The sequence below is a fragment of the Gracilinanus agilis genome, chromosome 6 (assembly GCF_016433145.1).
Source record: "Gracilinanus agilis isolate LMUSP501 chromosome 6, AgileGrace, whole genome shotgun sequence".
Taxonomy (NCBI): Eukaryota; Metazoa; Chordata; class Mammalia; order Didelphimorphia; family Didelphidae; genus Gracilinanus; species Gracilinanus agilis.
The window spans coordinates 289,070,848-289,094,434 of NC_058135.1; positions in this window are offsets into that span (position 1 = coordinate 289,070,848).

The following is a 23,587-nucleotide window of genomic DNA, read 5'->3' on the forward strand; positions in this document are numbered from 1 at the left end:
CATAGGCAGCAAAGGTGGGCACAAAGGCTGCACAGGTACCAGTAATGGTGACCATCAGTGTGGTGCACATCAGTATTGTCCTCCTCCCAAACCTAGGCACAAGGAAACAAAATGGCATTACTTACAAGGGTTTGGCCCTTGCCTGGCCCCTACCGCATTCTCTCCTCTCTAGCAATTGTCTGGACGTGTTCTCTGACTTGCCCCATTTGGAAACATTAATTCCTTTCCTGCTCTTGTATGGAAAACCTGAATACTGAGCAGATGTACTTATTTCTCCTAATCCCACCCATCATTAGCCAAGTGGGGAGCCAAGTCATATGGGACCTGCTCTGGAAACTCAGTTGGCAGATTCCCTTTTTCATCAGATCCCTTATCCCAAAAGCATTGGCCATTTGCTAAGTTCTAAAAAGCATTTACTTGAGGTTCAGTGTGGTCAGGCCCTGTCCCCTGTCAAAATACAAATATTTTAGGAAAGTTAGTGTATAATGCTCTCATTGCCCATCAGTTTTCCTTTTCTCTTTAAGCTGTGTGTCAACTGATGTCAGACAATATGAATTTAAGTGTGAAGATTTAGTCATATTAACATCTTGATATGATTCTTAATGTTCACTGTTACGAAGGGGCTTAATCAGTCTTTTTAGGACCCTCTGAATTTAGCTCTGTGATATTTAGGTCAATTCAATTGCTATTACCTGAGGCAAACAATAAGCAATATGATCCCAAAGATATTTTGCTTTAAAATTTGTTCAAATTTTATTTTTAAAATATTTTATTAATTTCAATTGCATCTAAAATATTTTAACTTCTGTGTTATAAATTTGGATTTCCAAATCTGTTGCTCCCTATTCCTTCTTCTTCCCGTATGGAAGGCAAGCAATTTGAAGAGGGTTCTCCTTGTACAATTATGCAAAATGTATTTCTACAATAAGCATGCTGTGAAAGAAAATAACAGACTTCTCGAAAAGCAAGAAAATTTTGAAAAGTAAAAAAAATAATACTTCATTTTCCATTCAGAATCCATTAATTTTTTCTTTGGAGCTGGAGAACATTTTTCATCATGAGTTCTTTAGAATTGTCTCAGATGATTGTGCTGCTGAGAAGAGCTGAGCCATTCACAGCTGATCATCATACAGTATTGATTTTGCTGTGTAAAATGTTCTCCTTGCTCTGCTTGCTTCGCTTTGCATGAGTTCATGTCTTTCCTGATTTTCTGAAACTATCCTGTTCACCATTTCTTACAGCACAGTAATGTTCCACCAGAATCATACATCTCAGAATTTAGCAATTCCAAAATAGATGGACTTCCCTTCAATTTCCAATTTTTACCAGAATAAAAAAAAGCAGTTAAGAATATCTTTATACCTATAGGTCCTTTCATTTTTTTCTATGGAATGCAGACATAGTAGTCTACTTACTGGGCCAAAGTGTATGCATTACCTAAATATATGTATATATTTAAATTTATTTTTATTTTCAATGAATGAATGAATGAATGAATTTAGACTATTTCCCATTGGTTAAGTGATTCTTGTTCTTTCCCTCACTTCTTCCCTTCCCCCTCCTATAGCCAACAAGCAATTCCACTAAATATATTTTCTAAAAGATAATAATTGATCTTGAGCCTAGTGAGAAGAAAACTCACACCAGTAGGTAAAGCCTCTCTAAAGTAGAGAGATGTATCTTTTTCTGTGTGCTCTGTTTCCATATAACAGAGAGAGAGAGAGACAGAGAGAGAGAGACAGAGAGAGAGAGAGAGACAGAGAGAGAGAGACAGAGAGAGACAGAGAGAGAGAGACAGAGAGAGAGAGACAGAGACAGAGAGAGAGAGACAGAGACAGAGAGAGACAGAGAGACAGAGAGACAGAGAGAGACAGAGACAGAGAGACAGAGACAGAGAGACAGAGAGAGACAGAGAGACAGAGAGAGACAGAGAGACAGAGAGAGACAGAGAGACAGACAGAGAGACAGAGAGAGACAGAGAGAGAGACAGAGAGAGAGAGAGAGACAGAGAGAGAGAGAGTCAGAGAGAGAGAGAGAGCGACAGAGACAGAGAGATAGATTCATAAGCTGCTTCAGAAAACTTACATTTGTTCAGTATATTTGGAGCTCACCCTTTGTCCTTCCAAGCCTTGGTCTACAGGCAAGAAAGTAAAGAGAAAGGATTATCTGTTTGCTCTTGTTTGGGACTCAGCTTTGACAGGGTGAGTGGCTCCATACTACATGGTGTGATGCAAGAAATCTTCCTGTCTGGAATTTTGACTTTTCTGCAGCCACTTCATGGGTGGTGACAGTCTGGAAGGTAAGCTGCTGTATTCCATCAACAGCATTGCTGCATTCATGATGAGGCATTGAATATATCAGTTTTCATTAAGAAACAGATCTCCCTGAAAGGACCTATGGGACCCTATGGGACACTAAGAGGTTGCCTAGAGAAGGGGCAGAAAGAAGACTTAAAGTTATCTCTCAAGTTCTTCCTTCACCAGTTTGCATAACAGTGTTAAAAGCTTCCTAGATTTGGTACCATGGCATTTCAAGTACAATGTATTGTATTGGCGACCTACTTCCACGTATGTCCTGCAGACTCACCTGTCAGAGAGTATTCCAAACACAAGATTTCCTGCCATATTTCCTGCTGTGTATATTATTAGAGAACTTGATTTTTGTAACTTCTGTCCACAAACCAGATTCCACTGGGGAAGAGGATGCCAGAAAGTGAGAGAGAGAAGAGAAAGATTGAAAATGTGATCCCATGTGGAGAGCCTGAAAATCTTGAATAGGTGTGTAATTATTCAATTTGAGCCCAATTTAATCAATTACTTGTTCAATCAATTATATTTTTATTGACCTTTGTTAATTACATTTATCACATTTTTAGGGAAATCTCTAAAATGATGGATCTTTTTGCTTTGTTTTTCATCACTTTGTCATGGGATAATGCTAACAAAGATATTATGGGTCAAAAGTTATGATCATTAATGTACCTTTTACTGAAGATTGCCAAATCATTCTCCAACAAAATTCTAATAGTTTATATTACCATCAACCAGGAATGAGTAAGCCTGTTTTTCACAATTCAACGAAAATTGTATTCTTCTGTCTTCAATTAATTTCTAATTTTATGTACAGTGATGGCATCTCTGTGTTGTCATAATTTGCAAGTCTTTGCTTTTTAGCAATCTTGAGGGTTTTTATTCAAGTGAATAATTACTCTTTTGTGTGACAACTTTTAAAATTGGCCTTTCCTAAAAGAAAGAATGGTGGATCAATGAAATAGACTAGGGGTAAATGAACTCAGTAAGCTAGTGTTTGATAAACTCAAAGACCCCAGCTTGTGGGACAAGAACTCACTATTTGACAAAGACTGTTGGGAAAATTGGAAAACAGTATGGGAGAGATTAGGTTTAGATCAACATCTCACAAGCTACACCAAGATAAATTCAAAATGGGTAAATGACTTAAATAGAAAGAGTGAAATCGTAAATAAATTAGGTGAACATAGATTTGTATATCTGTCAGATCAATTGGAAAGGAAGGAATTTAAGACCAAGTCAGAGATAGAGAACATTGCAAAATATAAAATGAATGACTTTGATTATACCAAATTAAAATGGTTTTATACAAATAAATACAATACAACCAAAATTAGAAGGAAAGAAACAAACTGGGGGAACATTTTTATAACAAAACTCTTGACAAAGGTTTAATTTCCCAAATATATGGAACTAAGTCAAATTTACAAAAAATCAAGCAATTTCCCAATCAACAAATGGTCAAGGGAAATGAATAGGTAGTTTTCACGTGAAGAAATCAAAACTATCAATAAGCACATGAAAAAAGTGTTCTAAATCTCTCCTGATTAGAGAAATGCAAATTAAGACAATTCTGAGGTACCACCTCACACCTAGCAGGTTGGCCAACATAAGAGCAAAGGAAAGTGATAAATGTTGGGGGAGGGGATGGCAAAATTGGGACACTAATAAACTGCTGGTGGAGTTGTGAATTGATCCAAACCTTCTGGAGGGCAATTTGGAATTAGGTGCAAAGGGCTTTAAAAGACTGTTTGCCCTTTGATCCAGCCATACCACTGCTGGGTTTGTAGCCCAAAGAGATCATAAGGAAAAAGACTTGTACAAAAATATTTATAGCTGTGATCTTTGTGGTGGCAAAAAAATGGAAAATAAGGGGGTGCCCATCATTTGGGGAATGGCTGAATAAATTGTGGTATATTTTGGTGATGGAATATTATTGTGCTGAAAGGAATAAAGAAATGGAGGAATTCCATGTGAACTGGAACAACCTCCAAGAATGGATGCAGAGTGAAAGGAGAAGAACCAAGAGAACCTTATACACAGAGATGGATCCACTGTGGTATAATCAAATGTAACTGACTTTGCTACTAGCAGCAATGCAATGATCCAGGACAATCCAGAGGAACTTATGAGGAAGAATACTGTCCACATCCAGAGAAAGAACTGTGGAAGCAGAAATGGATTAGAAAAAATATATGCTTGATCACATAGTACGACAGGGATCTGATTAAGGTTTTGAATTTAAAGGATCACTCTACTGCAAATATGAATAACAAAGAAATGTTTTGAACTGTGATACATGTATAACCCAGTGGAACTGCTTGTTGCCTTTGGGAGGGGGGGTAGGAAAAAGTAAGGGAGGGAAGGATTATGAATGATATAACAATGGAAAATCATTCTAAATAAAAATTTTAATTAATAAAATATTAAAATCCAAAAAATAAAAATAAATATTCACCCTAAAAATAAATAAAATAAAATTGTCCTTTCTTATCTTTTGCTCTTCATTCCCTGGGGCTATGAATTACCAAGGTAACCCTAAGTCTCAGAGTCCATCAAACATTTATGAGGATATTCCAAATTAGGGGAGTTGTCCATAAAAGCTATTTCCTTTTTTACTCATTGTGTCAGTCATTTTAATAAAACAAATCTCTACATGTATCTCCTTTTCCATACATGAGGAAACAGAGGCATCAGGTCTTGTACAAACACTTAGGAGAATTAACTGCATGTTGGCAAGAGGACAGCCTTTATTTCCCACCACAGCAATGTGCAGTAAGCCTAAAGGACACAGAGGAGCCAATAAAAACATATGAAAACACAAAAATAAAGCACTAAGAAAAAACAACAAGCTCTTCTCAGAAGGGAAGTCTATTCAGGATTCCCAGCTGCCTAACATCCCAACATTCCTGGGGTGACCAAGATCTTCCACAGATCAAAGTTCTTTCTACAAATTCTCTTCTACTTTCATAAAACACTTTGTGGTTTGAATTCCCTCCAGAAAGCAAACAATTCTTGGCTACTTGAAGGTAACCCCTTTCCCATCCAAATAACTCATGTTAAGAATAGCTAGCAAAGTAAAGAACTTCTGTTCCTCCATCTCATGACTTTAGTCTTTGCTTTTGTCCAAAATAGGCCATGTGAGCAAACACCTTCCAACTCTTAAGAGGAATTCTCCTCAAGGAATGTCTTTCTCTTAATAGAAGGTTTAATCTATGAGGGATACTGCAATGTAGATTTCAGAAGTAATTCCAATCTACACTGGAGAAAGGACCAAAGAATATGAACTTTGAAGGGATCTTTTTAAAGAATTATTTCTTCATTTATTATTTTGATAACACATTACCACATAATTTTTCTGAAGTTACATTATCCACATTGTTTCCCTCCTTCCTTTCCCCCTCCAGAAGATGACAAATGATTCAGTCTGGGTTATACATGTATTATCACACACAACATATTCCCATATTATTCATTTTATAAATGAATTATTCATTTTATAAAACCAAAACCCCAAAACATATGCCAAAATATGTTTTTATCTGCCTTCCTACACCTACTATTCTTTCTCTGGAAGTAAAAAGCATTATTTTTTATAATTCTTGAGGGATCTTTTTAACCAGACACTGACCATGAAATTTCTTTTCTTTGTAGCAAAAGAAGCATGTCCCTTTGAATTGGTCCTACCTTCAACATTTCATATCTGCATGTCCCTGAGCAAGTCACTTCACTTAACCCATCTCAGGCGTTGCTTACTCTATTGCCTTCAACTTTACTTTAATCCCTAATTACTTTAATTAATTTTTAATTAACTTTAATAATTAAAATACTTTAATCCCTAATCCCTGAGAAGCCAAAATTCATTTTCGTTTACCATTGAATTACTGATAAATATGTCATTCCAAAATCAGAATAGACCCAAATGACCAAAATCCCAGTCTGAATCAAGCCTTACCCATAAAATCTTGAAAAATAAACTGAACTCTGATGAGGAGAAGCCAGGAAGGCACATAGGCAAAATAGAATGACTTTGGAGAAATGTCACAAAATCCTTCCTATCCATGGCAGCCCTCATCAAAAGGTTTGGGGTATTGGTTTATATCTTACAGGGCTAGGTAGCAGCTAGATGGTGCATTGGATAGAGCCTGGAGTTAGAAAAATCTGAGATCAAACCTGGCCTCAGACACTTACCAGTTGTGTGATCCTGGCAAGAGAATTATAGTTAAACCACCAGCATATTGGTTGAACCTCCTACAGCAAATTCATAGTAAAATATGGAAAATATTCACATCTATATTAACCTGAGTGGATGTTTGCCACTGTAGTGACTTTACTGGATTGGTTTGGATCCACCCTGTTTGCAGAACACCCACATATTTAGGTCATAGCACTACTGGGATTTTACTTGATAGCCTTTGGTGGTCAGAGACTTGATATTTGGGGCTCTTGCTCAGAGGACACATTGAATTCCTCAGTGTGAAACTGCCTAAATAGAGAAGATAGCTTGTATCCCAGTATATGTGGAGGACAAAAGGAAGGCTTGGAATCAAGAAGACCCAAGTTCACACATTCTCTCTGACTCATTCTTGCTTGGCGACCTTTGGAAGTCAGTCAATATCTCAGGCTCTCCCAGGCAGCTCTCTTTATGTTAGGCTGCATGTATAAAGAGGCTGATGGGCTACATGTATAGAGAGATTCTTTTCAGAAAGAATTTCCTATATTTAGGAAATCCCAAATTTTAATAGAAAATATGACATTGACAAAGTTCCCCCCTCAGGCACTCTCTAGCTGTGTGATCCTGGACAAGTCATTTCACCTCTGTGATTCTCTGTTTCCTGATCTATCAAATGCATATTATATTTGCATCACTTACCTTACAGGGTTTGTGAGGTTCAAATGAGGTAATATCTGTAGAGCTAGAGATCTATCAATTATTACTGACAAAGACAGGGTTACTAATCATCCAATTCTAATACTATTTTATAACTAATGTTCAACACATGGAGCCCATGAGACATCATATAACATCCAGAACACCTCATTATTACCATTATGAAACTTCTGCCTCCCAGAGTCCTTCAGGGCAGCCAGACTCATATAGGAATAAAAAAAAGCACTCACTCACACAAAGGAAAAGCAACCTGCCAAGAGACTTTGGGTTTCTTTTTCTGATGTTCCTAGTGAGGGGGTCACTTTGAGTAGAAGAGAATTGAGAGTTTGATGCTATTTTCTGGGTCAAAAGGAAAGTGAAGAATCTAACCAAACAACTGTTGCCTCACAGTAAGATTTCTACTGACCTCAGTCACAATGGTGGAGAGGAAATCACTCTTGTCATAGACCCATCCATCCAGGCAGTCCTCAGTGGCCAGTCTTGCTTCCTCTGTGACATTTGCATTCAGGAGCTGCCACTGAGGCTCAGTGAACCTGAGGCACATCTCTGGCTTCCCAGCCTTATCCACGGGAATGAACACTCTGAGCAGGTCCCCATCCCTGCCATCTCTTGAGAAAAGATACTCAGCACTTGTCTGGTTCTGGAGCCGGCAATGGTGCTGTGGTATCCCTTCTGAGAAGTGCCTTATGTAAGTGTGACAGGCATAAAGCATCCCAGGAATGCACATCAGTGCAGTCATTAGAACCTGGAAATGCCCCATTCCTCCAATTGTTCTAAGTACGTCTGAGAGGCCCATCCTGACTCTTCTCAGTCACTGGCAGGAGTGACTTCTTTGCACACAATGTTTAGCTTTGGTGTCTTGAACTGAACACCTCTTTCCCTAGTCAAGTTATAATAAGCAGCCCTTGGGCATTTGGCCTGACTTTACTGCAGTCACATTTCATTTATCTAACTACACCCCAAGTAAAATTTTAAAATCACTTTTTTGATTGATTGCTCTCTCTTCCTTTTACATTCCCTTCATTTCCAAATATAACTTACCTCTCACATCAAATCACAAAGCTATCCATTATAAAAAAAGTAGAAAAGAATTGTTTTCCTCACCCTCCTTTCTCCTCTACCCAAATCCACACTTTAGCACGTTCTCTGCATTAGATATATCTACACATATATAATGTATATACCAACACACATTGGTATCTGGTTGGACCTAAGCATGGTGAGGGGATCCACCATTTTGTCTTATTGCTACACAGGACTTCTCTGTAAGTCTCCCCCCTCGAGAGGAAAATCTCTTTATTCTCAAGCTACTTCTCATTACAGAGAGATTTTCTCTGAGCATAATCTGCCACCCTTCTATCAACATAATTTGGGCAGGATTGAGTATGTTGATACAAGAAATCAAGCCAAGTTGTGACACATATCATTTCTTCCTGTTTATTCAATTAACAGAGTCATCAAACAGTCTCTCTGTGCTAGACCCAAAACTATGACACATTCTATGAATTATTGGAGAGATCAAGCATTAAGTTGAATAATAAAATATGCCTATTCTTCAGTTGCTCAGTGATCTCAAGCCTGTGGGCATTTTGCCCAACAGAGTGGATCACAACCCATCCATTAGAGTCACCAGCATATCCACATGCTCTAAGATCAATGTGAGCTGCCATTTTGTCCATGTGTGCCTATGAAAATAGGATGAGTACTCAATGTTGGGCATTTTTGTAAAGTTCTTTGAGACTGTAATGATCAGAGTGACTTATGGAATCGTACAGTGGAAAATCTCTTGACTCTTCAGTCAGAGGACCTTGGTGGCAATCATAGCTCTTGTACCTACTAGCTGTGTGATTTTGGGCAAGGTCACTTAGCCTCTCTCAGCCTCAGTTTCCATAATTATATAACAAGATGCAAGTTTGACTAGATGGCCTCTAAAGTCCCTTCCAGTCTTAACCTACAACCTGAAGCCTATTACTTCATCTTAATGAACAAAACCAAGTTCAATTCATTAGTCATTTTCCTAAGGTACAAAAACGCATGACTAAGTACTATATAGGTTATTTAGGCAACTGAATATCATAGTTAGGGAAATGGACATCCTTCATGTCCATTGGGGGCTTTTGTGTCATCTCACTTGTACAAGAGTGCATTCTTAAGTCTCAAACCATGAAAGAAAGGAGAAAATCATATTCATGTGATCAAATGAGACTGATTCCCTAGGAGGCAAATGCTAGGCACCAGGCACCATATTACTCCTCTACTGACCAGGGACAGGGAATAGCCTGAACAAAGGGTGGGAATGAACTGAAACTAGAATGAAGTCTTAGATTGTTCAGCTAGAAAAATAGAAAGACATAGGCAAGAGCAACCTAAACTTTTCTTCTTGGAGAGATATCTATTGAGCAGCAAGACCTCAGTAAGAATTCTAAGCCCTGCAATGGAGAAAACTGAGCTCAACACCCACTCTGTTTGGCAGTAATTGCCTCTATGTGGGTCTCCCAGAAGTGTTAGAGAAGAGATCCTTGTGCATATACGGGAAGTATTAGATGCCTTCTCAGGTCCCTTTGAGCTCAGAGATTCTGTGATTCACCATATGTCATCATGCAAGTCAATGAATTTATGCTTAAAAAATCTTGGCTCGTGGCCTGATAGGATATTAGAATCTAATTACTCAAAATTTCATGTTTAGGCATAAATATTTACTGAATAGTTTTGACCATCTTGGAGCTGTGGCCATAAGGAAGAGCACTAAATCCAGGACAGGAAGACATACAGTCTAAAAGCCAGAAGTGAAGCTTTGTGCCTAAATCCTTTCTGACTGTACCTTTCATATAATCATCTTAGCCACTGAAATCTTGAAACAGAGATCAATGAGCTACATAATATACTTACTAAAAATCTCTGGTGGGTCTGACCCTATGTGAGAAGACACTGAAGCAATGCTATTCTGTGGCATGCTGGGATCCAAAGAACACTAACATTTTCATGCAAATGTGATGTTTGGCATTGATTGCTATTTTCTTCCTTGTTGTTGTATGATCAGACTCAACATTTATTCAAAGGAGATATCACAAAATTCCAATAAGTATAATGTAGGGTAGATTTGTATGAATTGAGGCAGAGTGAACTGGGTGTAGTAGAAAGTCAATTCCACTCTAAGCCATAGACAACTAAACACAAAGGTCTAGATTGGGATCATTAATGCTATATCAGAAGTGTTATATAAATGACCAGGAAAGAATTACTTGAACTTAAATAAGACAATAGTGTCTTGAAAACCAAAACTGACCAGCTTGAAATCTAGGCAAAGAAGGTGAAAGTTGACCTACAAAGAAAATCTGACCAGAAGGAGGATGACCAAAAAGTCAAGGATGAAATTCAGTCTTTAAAAATCAGAATGCAACAACTAGAAGCAAATGACTTCACAAGGCAGCAAGAATATATAAAACAAAATCAAAAGAATCAAAAAATTGAGGAAAATATGAAGCACCTCATTGACATAACCACAGATCTTGAAAATCGATCCAGAAGAGACTATTTGAAAATTATTGGACTACCAGAAGATCATGACAAAAGGAAAAGACTGAGCATCATCAGAACAGGAAATTATCCAAGAAAACTGCCCTGATATTCTTGAACAAAAGGGAAAAGTGGAGATTGAAAGAATCCACAGATCACCTCCTACACTTAATCCCCAACTGACAACACCCAGGAATGTTATAGCTAAATTCAAGAACTACCAGACCAAGGAAAAAATATTACGAGCTGCTAAGAAGAAGTCATTCAGATACCATGGAGCCACAGTTAGAATAACATAGGATCTGGCTGCATCCACACTGAAGGACTGGAAGGCATGGAATACAATATTCCATAAAGCAAGGGAACTAGGCCTACAACCAAGAATCAACTACCCAGCAAAACTGACTATACTTTTGTGGGGGAAAGTATGTTCATTTAATAAAATAGATGACTCCCAAGCATTCATAAAGAAAAGACCAGACTTAAATAGAAATTTGATGTCCAAATACAAAACTCAAGAATCACCAAAAAATAATTAAGAGGGAGTGGGGGGGGGGGGGATCAATACCTTTTTTAAAGGACCCAGTAAGTTCAAATGATTTGTATTTCTATAAGAAAAGATGATATTGGTAACTCTTAAAAATTGTTATTACCATCAGGAAAGCTAGAGGAATTATACTTAGAGGGAATAGTTACAAACTGTATAGGATGAAATGTCAAGATATATACATCTATATATAAATATATATAAAACTAGAGGTAAAAAAGGATAATATTAAGAGAAATGGGAAAAGAGACAAAATGGGATAAACTTATATTTCATAAAGAAGTGCATGGAAGGGTAAAGAGGTCAGAGACAGGAAATACTTAAGTCATATGTGCATTGAAATTGACTCAAAAAGTGAAGAACAATCAGACCTATTGGGGCACAGAATTGATTTGTGTCCTATAGAGAAGTAGAAGGATAAGAAATGGACTGGTGGGGAGAGAAGCAGTACTAGGGATGGAGAGTGTGGGGGTAAAAAGACCCTAAAAGTAAAAAAGAGGAAAATAAAAAGGGAGGGGGGAGAAAAGGAAGTAAAATAAGGATGGGGATTAGTGGGACTGATTAAAAACAAAACACTGGTATAGAAGGAAATAGTGAAAGAAGAAAGGGCAGGACAAGGAGATGAACTCAAAATGTTGGGGAATACACAACTGGTAATAATAACACTGAATGTGAATGGGATGAACTCATTCATAAAATGGAAGCAAAAAGCAGAATGGATTAAAAACCAAAATCCTACCATATGTTGTCTACAAGAAACACACATGAGGCAGATAGACACACACAAAGTAAAGATTAAGGGCTGGAGCAAAATCTATTGGACATCAAATCAGAAAAAGAAGGCAGGAGTTACAATCATGATATCAGAGAAAACCAAAGTAAAAATAGATCTAGTCAAAAGAGATAGGGAAGGTAATTACATCCTGATAAAAGGCAGTATAGACAATGAGGGAATATCAGTACCAAACATGTATGCACCAAATGGTACAGCATCTAAATATCTAAAGGAGAAATTTGGGGAGATTAAGGAGAGAATAGATAATAAAATTATACTAGTGGGAGACCTGAGCCTTCTTCTATCAGATCTAGATAAATCAAACCAAAAAATAAATAAGAAAGAGGTAAGAGAAGTGAACAAAATCTTAGAAAAATTGGGGTTAATGATATGTGGAGAAAAATAAATAGGGACAAAAACGAATATACATTCTTTTCAGCAGCATATGGCATATTCACAAAGACTGACCATGGACTAGGGCAGTGATGGGCAAACTTTTTAAAGAGGGAGCCAAAGGAGAGGAAATGCTCATCTGTCAGCCTGTTTCTAAGGCAACTCTTTTGAAGTCTCATTGTATTGTACTCTACTCATTGTATTCATCAGGTTAGGAACAATGTCCACAGGCCAGATAAAACATTTCAGGGGGCCATATCTGGCCCCGTGGGCTGTAGTTTGCCCATCACTATACTAGGACATAAAAAAATAGCAAACAAATGCAAAAAAGTAGAAATAATAAATGTAACCTTATCAGATCATAATGCAATAAAATAGTTATTAGCAAGGATACATAGAGAGGTAAACCAAAAACTAATTGGAAATTAAATAATATGATGCTCCAAAATCATTTAGTTAAAGAACAATTCATAGAAACAATTAATAATTTCACTGAAGAGAATGACAATGATGAGACTTCTTACCAAAACCTATGGGATGCAGCCAAAGCAGTACTAAGGGGGAAATTTATATCATTGACTACATATATTAACAAAATAGGGAGGGCAGAGGTCAATGAATTGTGCATGCAAATTAAAAAACTAGAAAGTGAACAAATAAAAAATCCCCAAGTGAAAACTAAATTAGAAATCCTAAAAATTAAAGGAGAAATTAATAAAATCGAAAGCAAAAGAACTATTGAATTAATAAAAAAGACTAGAAGCTGGTACTTTGAAAAAACAAATAAAATAGACAAAATACTGGTAAATTTAATATAAAAAAAGAAAGAAGAAAACAAAATTAACAGTATCAAAGATGAAAAGGGAGACCTCACCTTTAATGAAGAGGAAATTAAGGCAATCATTAAAAACTATTTTGCCCAATTATATGGCAATAAATATAGCAATCTAGGTGATATGGATGAATATTTACAAAAATATAAATTGCCTAGATTAAGAACAGAAGATATAGAAAATTTAAATAATTTCATATTAGAAAAAGAAATTGAACAAGCCATCAAAGAACTCCCTAAAAAAAATCTCCAGGGCCTGATGGATTTACAAGTGAATTCTATCAAACATTCAAAGAACAACTAATCCCAATACTATGCAAACTATTTGACATAATAAACAAAGAAAGAGTTCTACCAAATTCCTTTTATGACACTAATATGGTACTGATTCCAAAGCCAGGCAGACCAGAAACAGAGAAAGAAAACTACAGACCAATCTCCCTAATGAACATAGATGCAAAAATCTTAAATAGAATACTAGCAAAAAGACTTCAGCAGGTGATCATGAAGGTTATCCATTATGATCAGGTGGGATTTATACCAGGAATGCAAGGATGGTTCAATATTAGGAAAACCATACACATAATTGACCATATCAACAAGCAAACTAACAAAAATCACATGATTATCTCAATAGATGCAGAAAATGCCTTTGACAAAATACTATACACATTCCTTTTGAAAGCACTAGAAAGTATAGGAATAGAAAGGCCTTTCCTAAAAATAATAAACAGTATATATCTAAAACCATCACCAAGCATCATATGCAATAGGGATAAATTAGAAGCCTTCCCAATAAGATCAGGAGTGAAACAAGGATGCCCCTGATCACCTCTATTATTTAACATTGTACTAGAAACACTAGAAGTAGCAATTAGTGAAGAAAAAGAAATTTAAGATATTAAAATGGGCAACAAGGAGACCAAGCTATCACTCTTTGTAGATGATATGATGGTCTACTTAAAGAATCCAAGAGAATGTTAAAATCCACTTTGAATTTTGCCACTTTGAATGACAGGACCAGCAGTTGAGAACATCAGAATATCCCCAGGTGCTGTGAGCTAAGGGCAAAAAGCAGTTGGCCTCAGCCCTATAAATACCCTCAAGTGACTACACAAATGAGCTCAGATTGGAGCAGGATCTTGGGAAGGTGGGAGGTGAAGGGTGAAAAGGTAGGCCTGAAACCTGTGACCTGTTATCCTACTGAGAGTGCTAGAGAGCAATCAACATCATTATTATTAGAGCTGAGAAAGTTTACTGATTCATCTATCAACATCATCAAAAGCCTTCCCTAATCTCTGTCTTGGCTGTGGCCAAGTTAGATCAGAGTTAGTGAGAGGGTGAAGAACCTCCAGCTTCTACAACCTAGCAATCTCCAGACCTTGATCAACAACTTATATTACTAGTCAATCAATTAGCAATAGGGTTTCCTAAATCCTCAATCCCGTTACCTTGTTTCCTTAACCCATCAATAGATTTAATATAGTGTTTACCAGCAAGTACCTTTTGTGAGTGGTTATTATACCAAAGCCCTAGGGAAGGGAAGATCAATATGCAGTCAGGTCACAACATTTCAAATAGCTAATCAATAGCCCTTATCAACAACTAATCCAACCTGAGGTTGGGACCTAGAGAGGTTAACCATCCATAGAGTCTCTCAGGGGTTCCCTTCAAACTGTTAATGGGCAAACTGTTAAAAGTGGATAATTGACAAGTTTAGTCAACCAAGCTTGTCAGGGAGGAGAGGCATAGATTATATCAACATCCGTAAGAGAAGACTGTGCTTTCTCCCTCACCAACTATAGCCAGCGTAGGCCTGAGCATACAATCCCTCCTCCATTTATACTATCTCTGAGATCCATCTATACAATTAATTCTCAAAAGATCTAGAAAGATAAAGATATATAGATATATATCCACCCTTTTCATTTCTTTTTAACAATAATCAATGAAAAAGCTAGTGGAAATAATCAACAAGTTTTGCAATGTTGCAGGATACAAAATAACCCACATAAATCATCAGCATTTATATATATATATATATATATATATATATATATATATATTTATCCAACACATTCCAGCAGCAAGAGTTAGGAAGAGAAATGCCATTTAAGATCACCCCAGACAAAATAAAATACTTAGGAATCTATCTGCCAAGACATACACAGGAATTATACGAACACAACTACAAAACACTTTCCACACAATTAAAACTAGATTTAAATAATTGGAAAAACATCAATTGCTCATGGGTAGGATGAGCTAACATAATAAAAATGACCATCCTACCCAAATTAATCTATTTATTTAGTGCCATACCTATCAAACTACTAAAACACTTTTTTACTGAATTAGAAAAAACTATAACAAGGTTCATTTGGAAGAACAAAAGATCAAGAATATCAAGGGAAATAATAAAAAAATGTGAAGGAAGAAGGCCTAGAAGTACCATATTTTAAACTGGACTATAAAGTAGTGGTTATCAAAACAATGTGGTATTGGCTAAAGAGACAGAAGGGAGGATCCATGGAATAGACTTGGGGCAAGTGACCTCAGCAAGACAGTATATGATAAACCCAAAGAGCCCAGCTTTTGGGACAAAAATCTACCATTTGACAAAAACTGCTGGTAAAACTGGAAAACAATATGGGAGAGATTAGGACTAGATCAACATCTCACATCCTATTCCAAGATAAACTCAGAATGGGTGAGTCACTTGAATATAAAGAAGGAAACTATAAGCAAATTAAGTGAACACAGAATAGTATATTTGTCAGATCTTTGGGAAAGGAAAGATTTTAAGAACAAGCAAGAGTTAGAAAAAATTACAAAATGTACAATAAATAATTTTAATTACATTAAATTAAACAGGGTTTGTACAAACAAAACCACTGCCACCAAAATTAGAAGGGAAGCAACGAATTGGGAAAAAATCTTTATAACAAAAACCTCTGGAACTAAATCAATTGTACAAAAAATCAAGTTACTCCCCCCAGTTGATAAATGGGCAAGAGACATGAATAGGCAATTTTCAGATCAAGAAATCAAAATTATCAATAAGCACATGAAAAAATTAGCAAAGAGACTCCAGCAAGTGATCAAGAGGATCATCCACCATGATCAGGTGGGATTTATACCAGGAATGCAAGGATAGTTCAACATTAGGAAAACCATCCCCATTATTGACCATATCAACAATCTAACAAACAAAAATCACATGATTATCTCAATAGATGCTGAAAAAGCCTTTGACAAAATACAGCATCCATTCCTATTGAAAACCCTGGAAAGTATAGGAATAGAAGGACTATTATTATATTAAAAATAATAAACAGTATATACCTAAAACCATCAACAAGCATCATGTGCAATGGGGATAAATTAGAAGCCCTCTCTATGGGCCCTCAGACACCCTCCCTCACCACGCCCACCCCTGAGTTTGTTACTAGAAAAGCAGAGTCTTGGGTGGAGGAGCTCCCTCCCCCTCCCCATTGTGCCGGATGACATTTTTTTCACACCCCCCACCAGCAGCCAATGGGAGTTCTTTCTCCCTCCCCTGGGTGGGGTAAGGGGGTGGGGCAGGGAGTACCCGGGATGAGGGGGTCACAGCACCAGGTCTGGGGGGGGTGGCCTGGCACTCTGGCTCTAAAAGGTTTGACAACACTGGCTTAGGTGATATGGCACAGAGAGAAGACTGAGCGCTACACCAAGAAGTCCTCCCAGAGGAGAAAGTTTACAACTCAATCAGCCTAAGTAACTTTTCTTGTCTCTTCCTGGGGACCAAATAGTGACAAAGGATATCTTAGGTTTGTTACTTGGGCATTGCCTTGAGCTTGTTAGCTTGAGGAAGGGCCCTGCTCTGGCCCAACAGCTAATAAAATAGCCATTCTGCATCTCCTTCCTCTCTGCCTCCCATTTTGTATTAGGGAGGGGGAGCCCATTCTCAGGCATCCCCAAAAGGGCATTCCATACAGGAAGAATACAGGATACTTTTTATTAAGCACTTACTGTATGAGGGGAAGTTGGGGCTTGCCCTCAAGGGGCTCCCTGTACTATCTTTTGACCATTGGACTTAGCACGGGGCCTGGCACACAGGGGGTGCCTACTCAATGCTCCCTGACTTAAGAGAACACACATGGGGGAAGTTGAGGCATGGGCAACTCCCCCTGGTGAGGGAGAGGAAATTTATTGTCTTTTTCTGCTTCTTCTGAACAATGGATTAATCGTCCTTTTGTAAAGATTGAAATAAATATTCAATGCCTCCAAAGTATGATACTTATAAGGATTTTATTTAAAAAGCCCTGGGGAAGAACCTCACTCACCCTTCACCATGGCGCCTTCTCTCCCCCAAAGACCTCGACAACACGCCCACCATAACATATCAAAAACAGCCCACGAAACCCACAACCAATAGGAAAAGGCTTAAGGAACTATGGGTAATGTAGTTTTAAAGGGAGTACAAGGTATTTTCAACTTTACATTCCCCCCTGTGATCCTTTGGGAGACAAGTCTCCCCAATGGATCATGAAAACAATCAAATTAAAGTTTACAATAATTCAGAGATAAAAGGGAAATAAAAGGGAGAAAGAACAAAACCAATGTCTGATGCATTGACAATAAGCCATTTAGGGGGCATTCCCCTTTTTTCTGGCATAAAGTGTCCATTCAAAATAAATACATTCAACCCCCCAAAGTTCAAATTCGCCATGTCTCGAAATTCACTCTGGATCTCTTGCAGCAGTGTGTGGTCTCTGCATGCATCTTCATGGCGTCTTCTGGATTCTGGGAGGTAGTCTTCTGTTCTAAATTAGGGTCTAATTCAAGTCCAAATTTACAGAATTAACATAGTCACCCAGAGGAGAACAACTTTACATTCCCAGTAGCCTATTATTCAGCCCAGCTGGACCCAGTAGCTGCAGGAGCACCACCATGCCTTAGAGGAGTAGCTGCCACAGCTTTATTAGTGACAAAATCTGCTAATTTGGTATTAGGATGCCCTCTGACCATAATGTGCCCACACGAGGTAGAAGCATTGTTATTAAGACATAGAACTCAAGCATTTATTGATCAAAGGATTACGAGATATGAGATAACCCTATTGAATAATGAACATATCACATTAAAATGCTGTGGAGCTCTTAATCCTGCGACCTTGCTCCCTGACTTACCAATTTCTGAAGAACCTTTACATGATTGTACATCTTTGGTGTCCAATGTTGATAAACCTCGTAGTGATTTACTGGACACCCCTTTGGACAATCCAGATTTAATATTATTTACAGATGGTTCTTCTTTTATGAGAGAGGATGTGCACTATACAGGAGCTGCAGTAGTTACAGGTTTCTTACAGGCACGTGGTCAATTTATCTCTATCAGCATGGCTTTTATTAAAATACTATTCTTCCTTTTGATCTCAGCCCTCATCATTTTTAATCATAACACTTTCTAAAGGGGGTATTGGAATTAATTAAGTATTGGGATTAGTATTTGGACTGGTTAGGACCTTGATGATTAGGAATGGGAAAGAACAGTGTAAGATTGCCTTAAGACCCAGCTAGAATCTTGGGGAGAGTTCCTGTAAGGAATTCTGAGAACCCCTGGAGGCTATTGAGATTTCAACTGTCAGATACTCCTGGAGTTGTGTTTTACTCTGGGAAAAAGCTGGCTGGATCTGCTCTCTGGAAACCTAGAAATACCCTGTGGCAGTTGGAGAGGAAAACAGGTTGGAGATTCAGGAAGTTTTGAAAGATCTACTGAAGAAAGAAAGAGAGACCTGATTTTTCCTCTGTAAAACTGCAGCGAGGAGCAGGCCAACTGAGGCTTGGCTCAGTTCCAATAAGCCTAACCAGGCCCTGAAGAGCTGGCAGTTGGAGGACTGAGAACAATTCATGGATCCATAGCTAGAAGGACTATAAGGAGACAGTAAATTTAAATGCATAATTAAGAAGATTATTAATTAGTACTGAATATTTAGAATAAACTCTGGAGAATTATAGATTTAAAGAGTTATAAGTTAGGCTTGAGGAAACTCAAGCAAGTCAGAAGGATACTGGGAAAAGTTTAGTTTGCCTTTAGATTAGGGAATAAATCCTCAAATCCTTTATTTACCTTTCCTTCTTTTCCTTAAACCTTTCAATGATTATTAAATAAAGTTTCTATTGGCTGGCTCCTTATTAGTTTTCATTCAATACTTCCTGAGTAGGCCCAACGGTTAACACTGAGCCTCAGCTCACACCAGCTGGTAACCAACTGAATTTCAGGGATCAATAACGACTAACTAAAGATACTGAATCCAATTTCTACCCTAACAGGGGAAATGCAGAACCCCAAGCCTGGGCATCTGGAGACAATCCTCCTTGGCTATTCTTGCTTTCTTTGCAGCATTTGCATTCAGGAGATACAACCTGAACCAACATCTCTGCCTTCCCACCCTGTTCCACGGGAATGAACACTCTAAGCCACTCCCCATCCCTGCCATCTCCCAGGAAAGGAGACTCAGCACTTGTCTGGTTCTGGAGTCAGCAATGGTGGTCCGGCACCCCTGCAAATAATGCGGGGCTGCAGGGGATTGTGGCAGACCTAGCACATCCCAGGAACACCCTTCAGAGCAGTCTGTAGGACCTGGAAGTGCCCCATTCCCCAATGGTTCCAAGCACCCCATCTTGACTCTTCTCAGCCTCTGGCAGCACTGACTTCCCTGTACACAATGTTCAGCTTTTGGATCTTGGACTTACTGCCTCCTACCCTGGTCAAATTATACTCAACAGCCCTTGGGCACTGGCCTGAGGTTATTCCAGTTAAATTTCATTTATCCAACATCCCTGGGCAATCTGGGACATTGGTCCATTATATATGGTGCAGGTACACCTAGCCTGAGTTTGTAAAACGTTAAAAAAAATGTATTGCTATCTTTTCTTTTTATGTTCCCCTCATTTCCCCAATATGTCTTACCTCCCTCACCAAATCAAATAGCCATCCTTATAAAAAAGAAGAAAGAAAGACGAAGGAAGGCAAAGTAGTTGAGCAAACCAACCCACAGGTTAACTCACTCTGACAACATGCACAACATTCTATGCCCACAATCCCTCATTTGTACAAAGTAGACAGACGCACATTTTCTGATTTTTTCTATACAATTGCTAGTTGAAGCATTTAGGTGTTCGGTGGATAGAGTGCCAGGCCTAGAAATGGCTAGTCAAGAGTTCAGATGTGTCCTCGCTGTGCGACCCTGGGCAAGTCCCCTAACCCCTATGGCCTAGCTCTTACTGTTCTTCTGTCTTAGAACTGGTACTTAGTATCTATTCTAGGATAAGGTGAGGGTTTAAAAAGATTAATAGTTATTATGATTGCAAAGTATCTGGAAGTTTGGGGGTGAGGAGAGAATTGTTGTTTCCATTTACATATTTGGAATCTTTATGGAAATTGTTTCCTTGGCCTGCTTACTTCCCCTGTCATATTCTCTGCCTTCTTCATACACACAATCTACATTTCATATATGATCTTTGTGACAAAGAACTTAAATTTCCTTTCAGCTAGTTAATATATTCAAGCAATAACTTTTTTTCTTCAACTCTTATCTTCTAGCTTAGTATCAATTCCCAGACAGAAGAGTAGGAGAGGCTAGACAGTCCAGGTTAGGTAACTTAGCCAGGGTAACACAGCTAGGAAGGTCAGATTGGAACCCAAACCCTCCTCACTCCTGACCTGGAATTCTATCCACTGTGCCACCTAGCTGCCTGCAATCTCTAACTTTTCAAGCTAGTCAGCTTGTCTGGATTTCCTTCTGGGCTTCCTTATGTTGCTCTGAATGTTTAAAATGTTTCAGTAACCCTTTTTACTTTTTCCCTGGCAAATAAATCTCTTTTCTCTACTCATTTATTATTCCTTGTATATATCATACAACAAGATTGTGTTATATTCATGTGGCATCTAGGTAGTGCTGTGTGTAAAATACCACCTCTTGAGTCAGGACGATTTTAGTTGAAATCCAGGTTCAATCCAGCAGCCTGTGACCCTGGGCAAATCATCTACCTGAGTTTCCTCATCTATAAAATGGAAATTATAATAACACTTGCTTTCCACAGTTTTTCTGAGGATAAAAGGAGTCCTCTTTAACGACCTTTGAAAACCTTAAGGCTCTGTATAACTGCTGGCTATTATTATGTGTTGCAATTTATTTTTCTGTGCATAGGCACCTACTTTGTTTCCCAATCTTAGTTCTTAGAAGAAAAGGGTTTTTATATGCTGGACTGTGTTGGGTTGTCACATCACTTTACTGCTTCCCCAGACTGAAGGTAACCCAGAAAATATTCAGCCTGTTCAACTGCTAACAGTTTTTTTTTAATTAAAAATTTTTTCCTTATTTGTTTTTTAAAACTTTGTTTCTTTTAAAGTATTTTTCCATGGTTACATGATTCATGTTCTTTCCCCCCTCCTGGAAATGACAAGTTATTCCACTGGGTTTTACATGTGTTATCGCTCAATAACTATTTCCATATTATTCATTTTTGTACTAGAGTAATCTTTAAAACCCAAACCCCACATTCTATACCTGTGGAAGGCCATTAAAAGAAGCAGAGTCTCAAACAGATATTTTTATCTGGACCCCATCAAAAGATCAACACAGCCCAGCAGAGCCATGTGTTAATCTTTCTATTCTATAAATTAGAACAAGACAGGATGGTGTGAAATTGGAAATTTGGGGTCCTTGAGCTTAGTGTTGAGATCCCTGATATAAACTTCCTATGGACGTTTAGGGGACTTGAAAACTACATTTCCCATTATTCCTCTTACATAACACAGGTGGGCAGGAAGTGTGATTACGTAGACAGAGATAAAAAGTTTCAGAACTTGATTGAAACATGCTCTTTTCTATGAAGCAGCCAGGGGGAGAGATATGGTGGGACATTTGAATTAAATCTTAGCAGGCACATGGTTTTCTTAATTGTCACTATAGATTACAATAAAAGCCTAATGTTGTTGTTGTTGTTTTTTAATTTTTTTTAAACCCTTAACTTCTGTGTATTGGCTCTTAGGTGGAAGAGTGGTAAGGGTGGACAATGGGGGTCAAGTGACTTGCCCAGGGTCACACAGCTGGGAAGTGTCTGAGGCCAGATTTGAACCCAGGACCTCCCATCTCTAGGCCTGACTCTCAATCCACTGAGCTACTCAGCTGCCCCAAACCCTAATGTTTTTAAATATATCCTTCTATATTAATTTTATTTGTAACAATGGGCTATCTAAGATAAAAATCCGAGATTCCTCTGTTGGCTCCTTTTATGATCCACACCTTTTCTTATTAGAAAGCACGATAGTCTTATTGGAAAACTTTAAGTTCTTAGCAAACCAGAAGTTAAGCAAAAAGTTGCCTGGACTCTGAATCTGTTTCCAGACAGCCAAGGTCAAAACCTTGTCCGCCCCCATTGCCCACCTTTATCCCCCATTGCCCACCCTTACCACTCTTCCACCTATAAGACAATACACCGAAGTACAAGGGTTAAAAAAAAAAAAAAAACAAAACAAAAAAAACAAAACTTGTCCAGCAGGGGCTATCAGCCCCTGAGAAAAGTATTTCCAGACTTAGCTTACTGATAAGGCAGCAAGAATTCTAGCCTTGTGTTTTATCTTCACCTTGGAAACCCTGAAGCCAATGAGGTTTTTTGTGCTTTAATATGACATAATTTGTATTTTCTGCGCAACTGCGAAGTTTCTTTGTGCTTTTGTGTGAAATGGGGTTTGAATTCCGTACATATTAAACTTGTGACTAAATGGCACTTCAGAGATGGAACCATAAACTGACAGAAATCCAGAGTCTCCTCATCTTTCTTTATCACCTAAGCCATCCTTCTTAGATCTCCTGGAAACGTTGGATAGCTTTCAACATATACCCACATAAACAAGTGATAATGTGTGGGGTTTTTTTTCTAAGTTTCTACTCCCATAGTTCTTTCTCTTGATGTGCGCACAAGGTTTGGATGAGATAGGAGTCACCAATTTATCTCCTTCTGGTGAGGTAGAAGATCACCAGGCCTGGTCCCACATCCTAAGCTTTCCAGCTCACAGAGCTAGATTTGATCTCAGGGGCATGAAGTCCAACTCCATCATACAGAAAAGGAAAAAGAATGCTAGGAAAATAAGTCCAGATTGCTTGTAATGCATATGATATTCCATAATATACTCTGGAGCATAAAGGAGGTATTGAGTGATTTGATCTCTTTGCCATTCAAGGGTATCTCAGACATCTTCTCCAGCCCCACAATTTGCCAGTGTTGATGATTCTGAGGCACTCAGCTTTCCTTGTAATCCAAATCTCTGTTATACA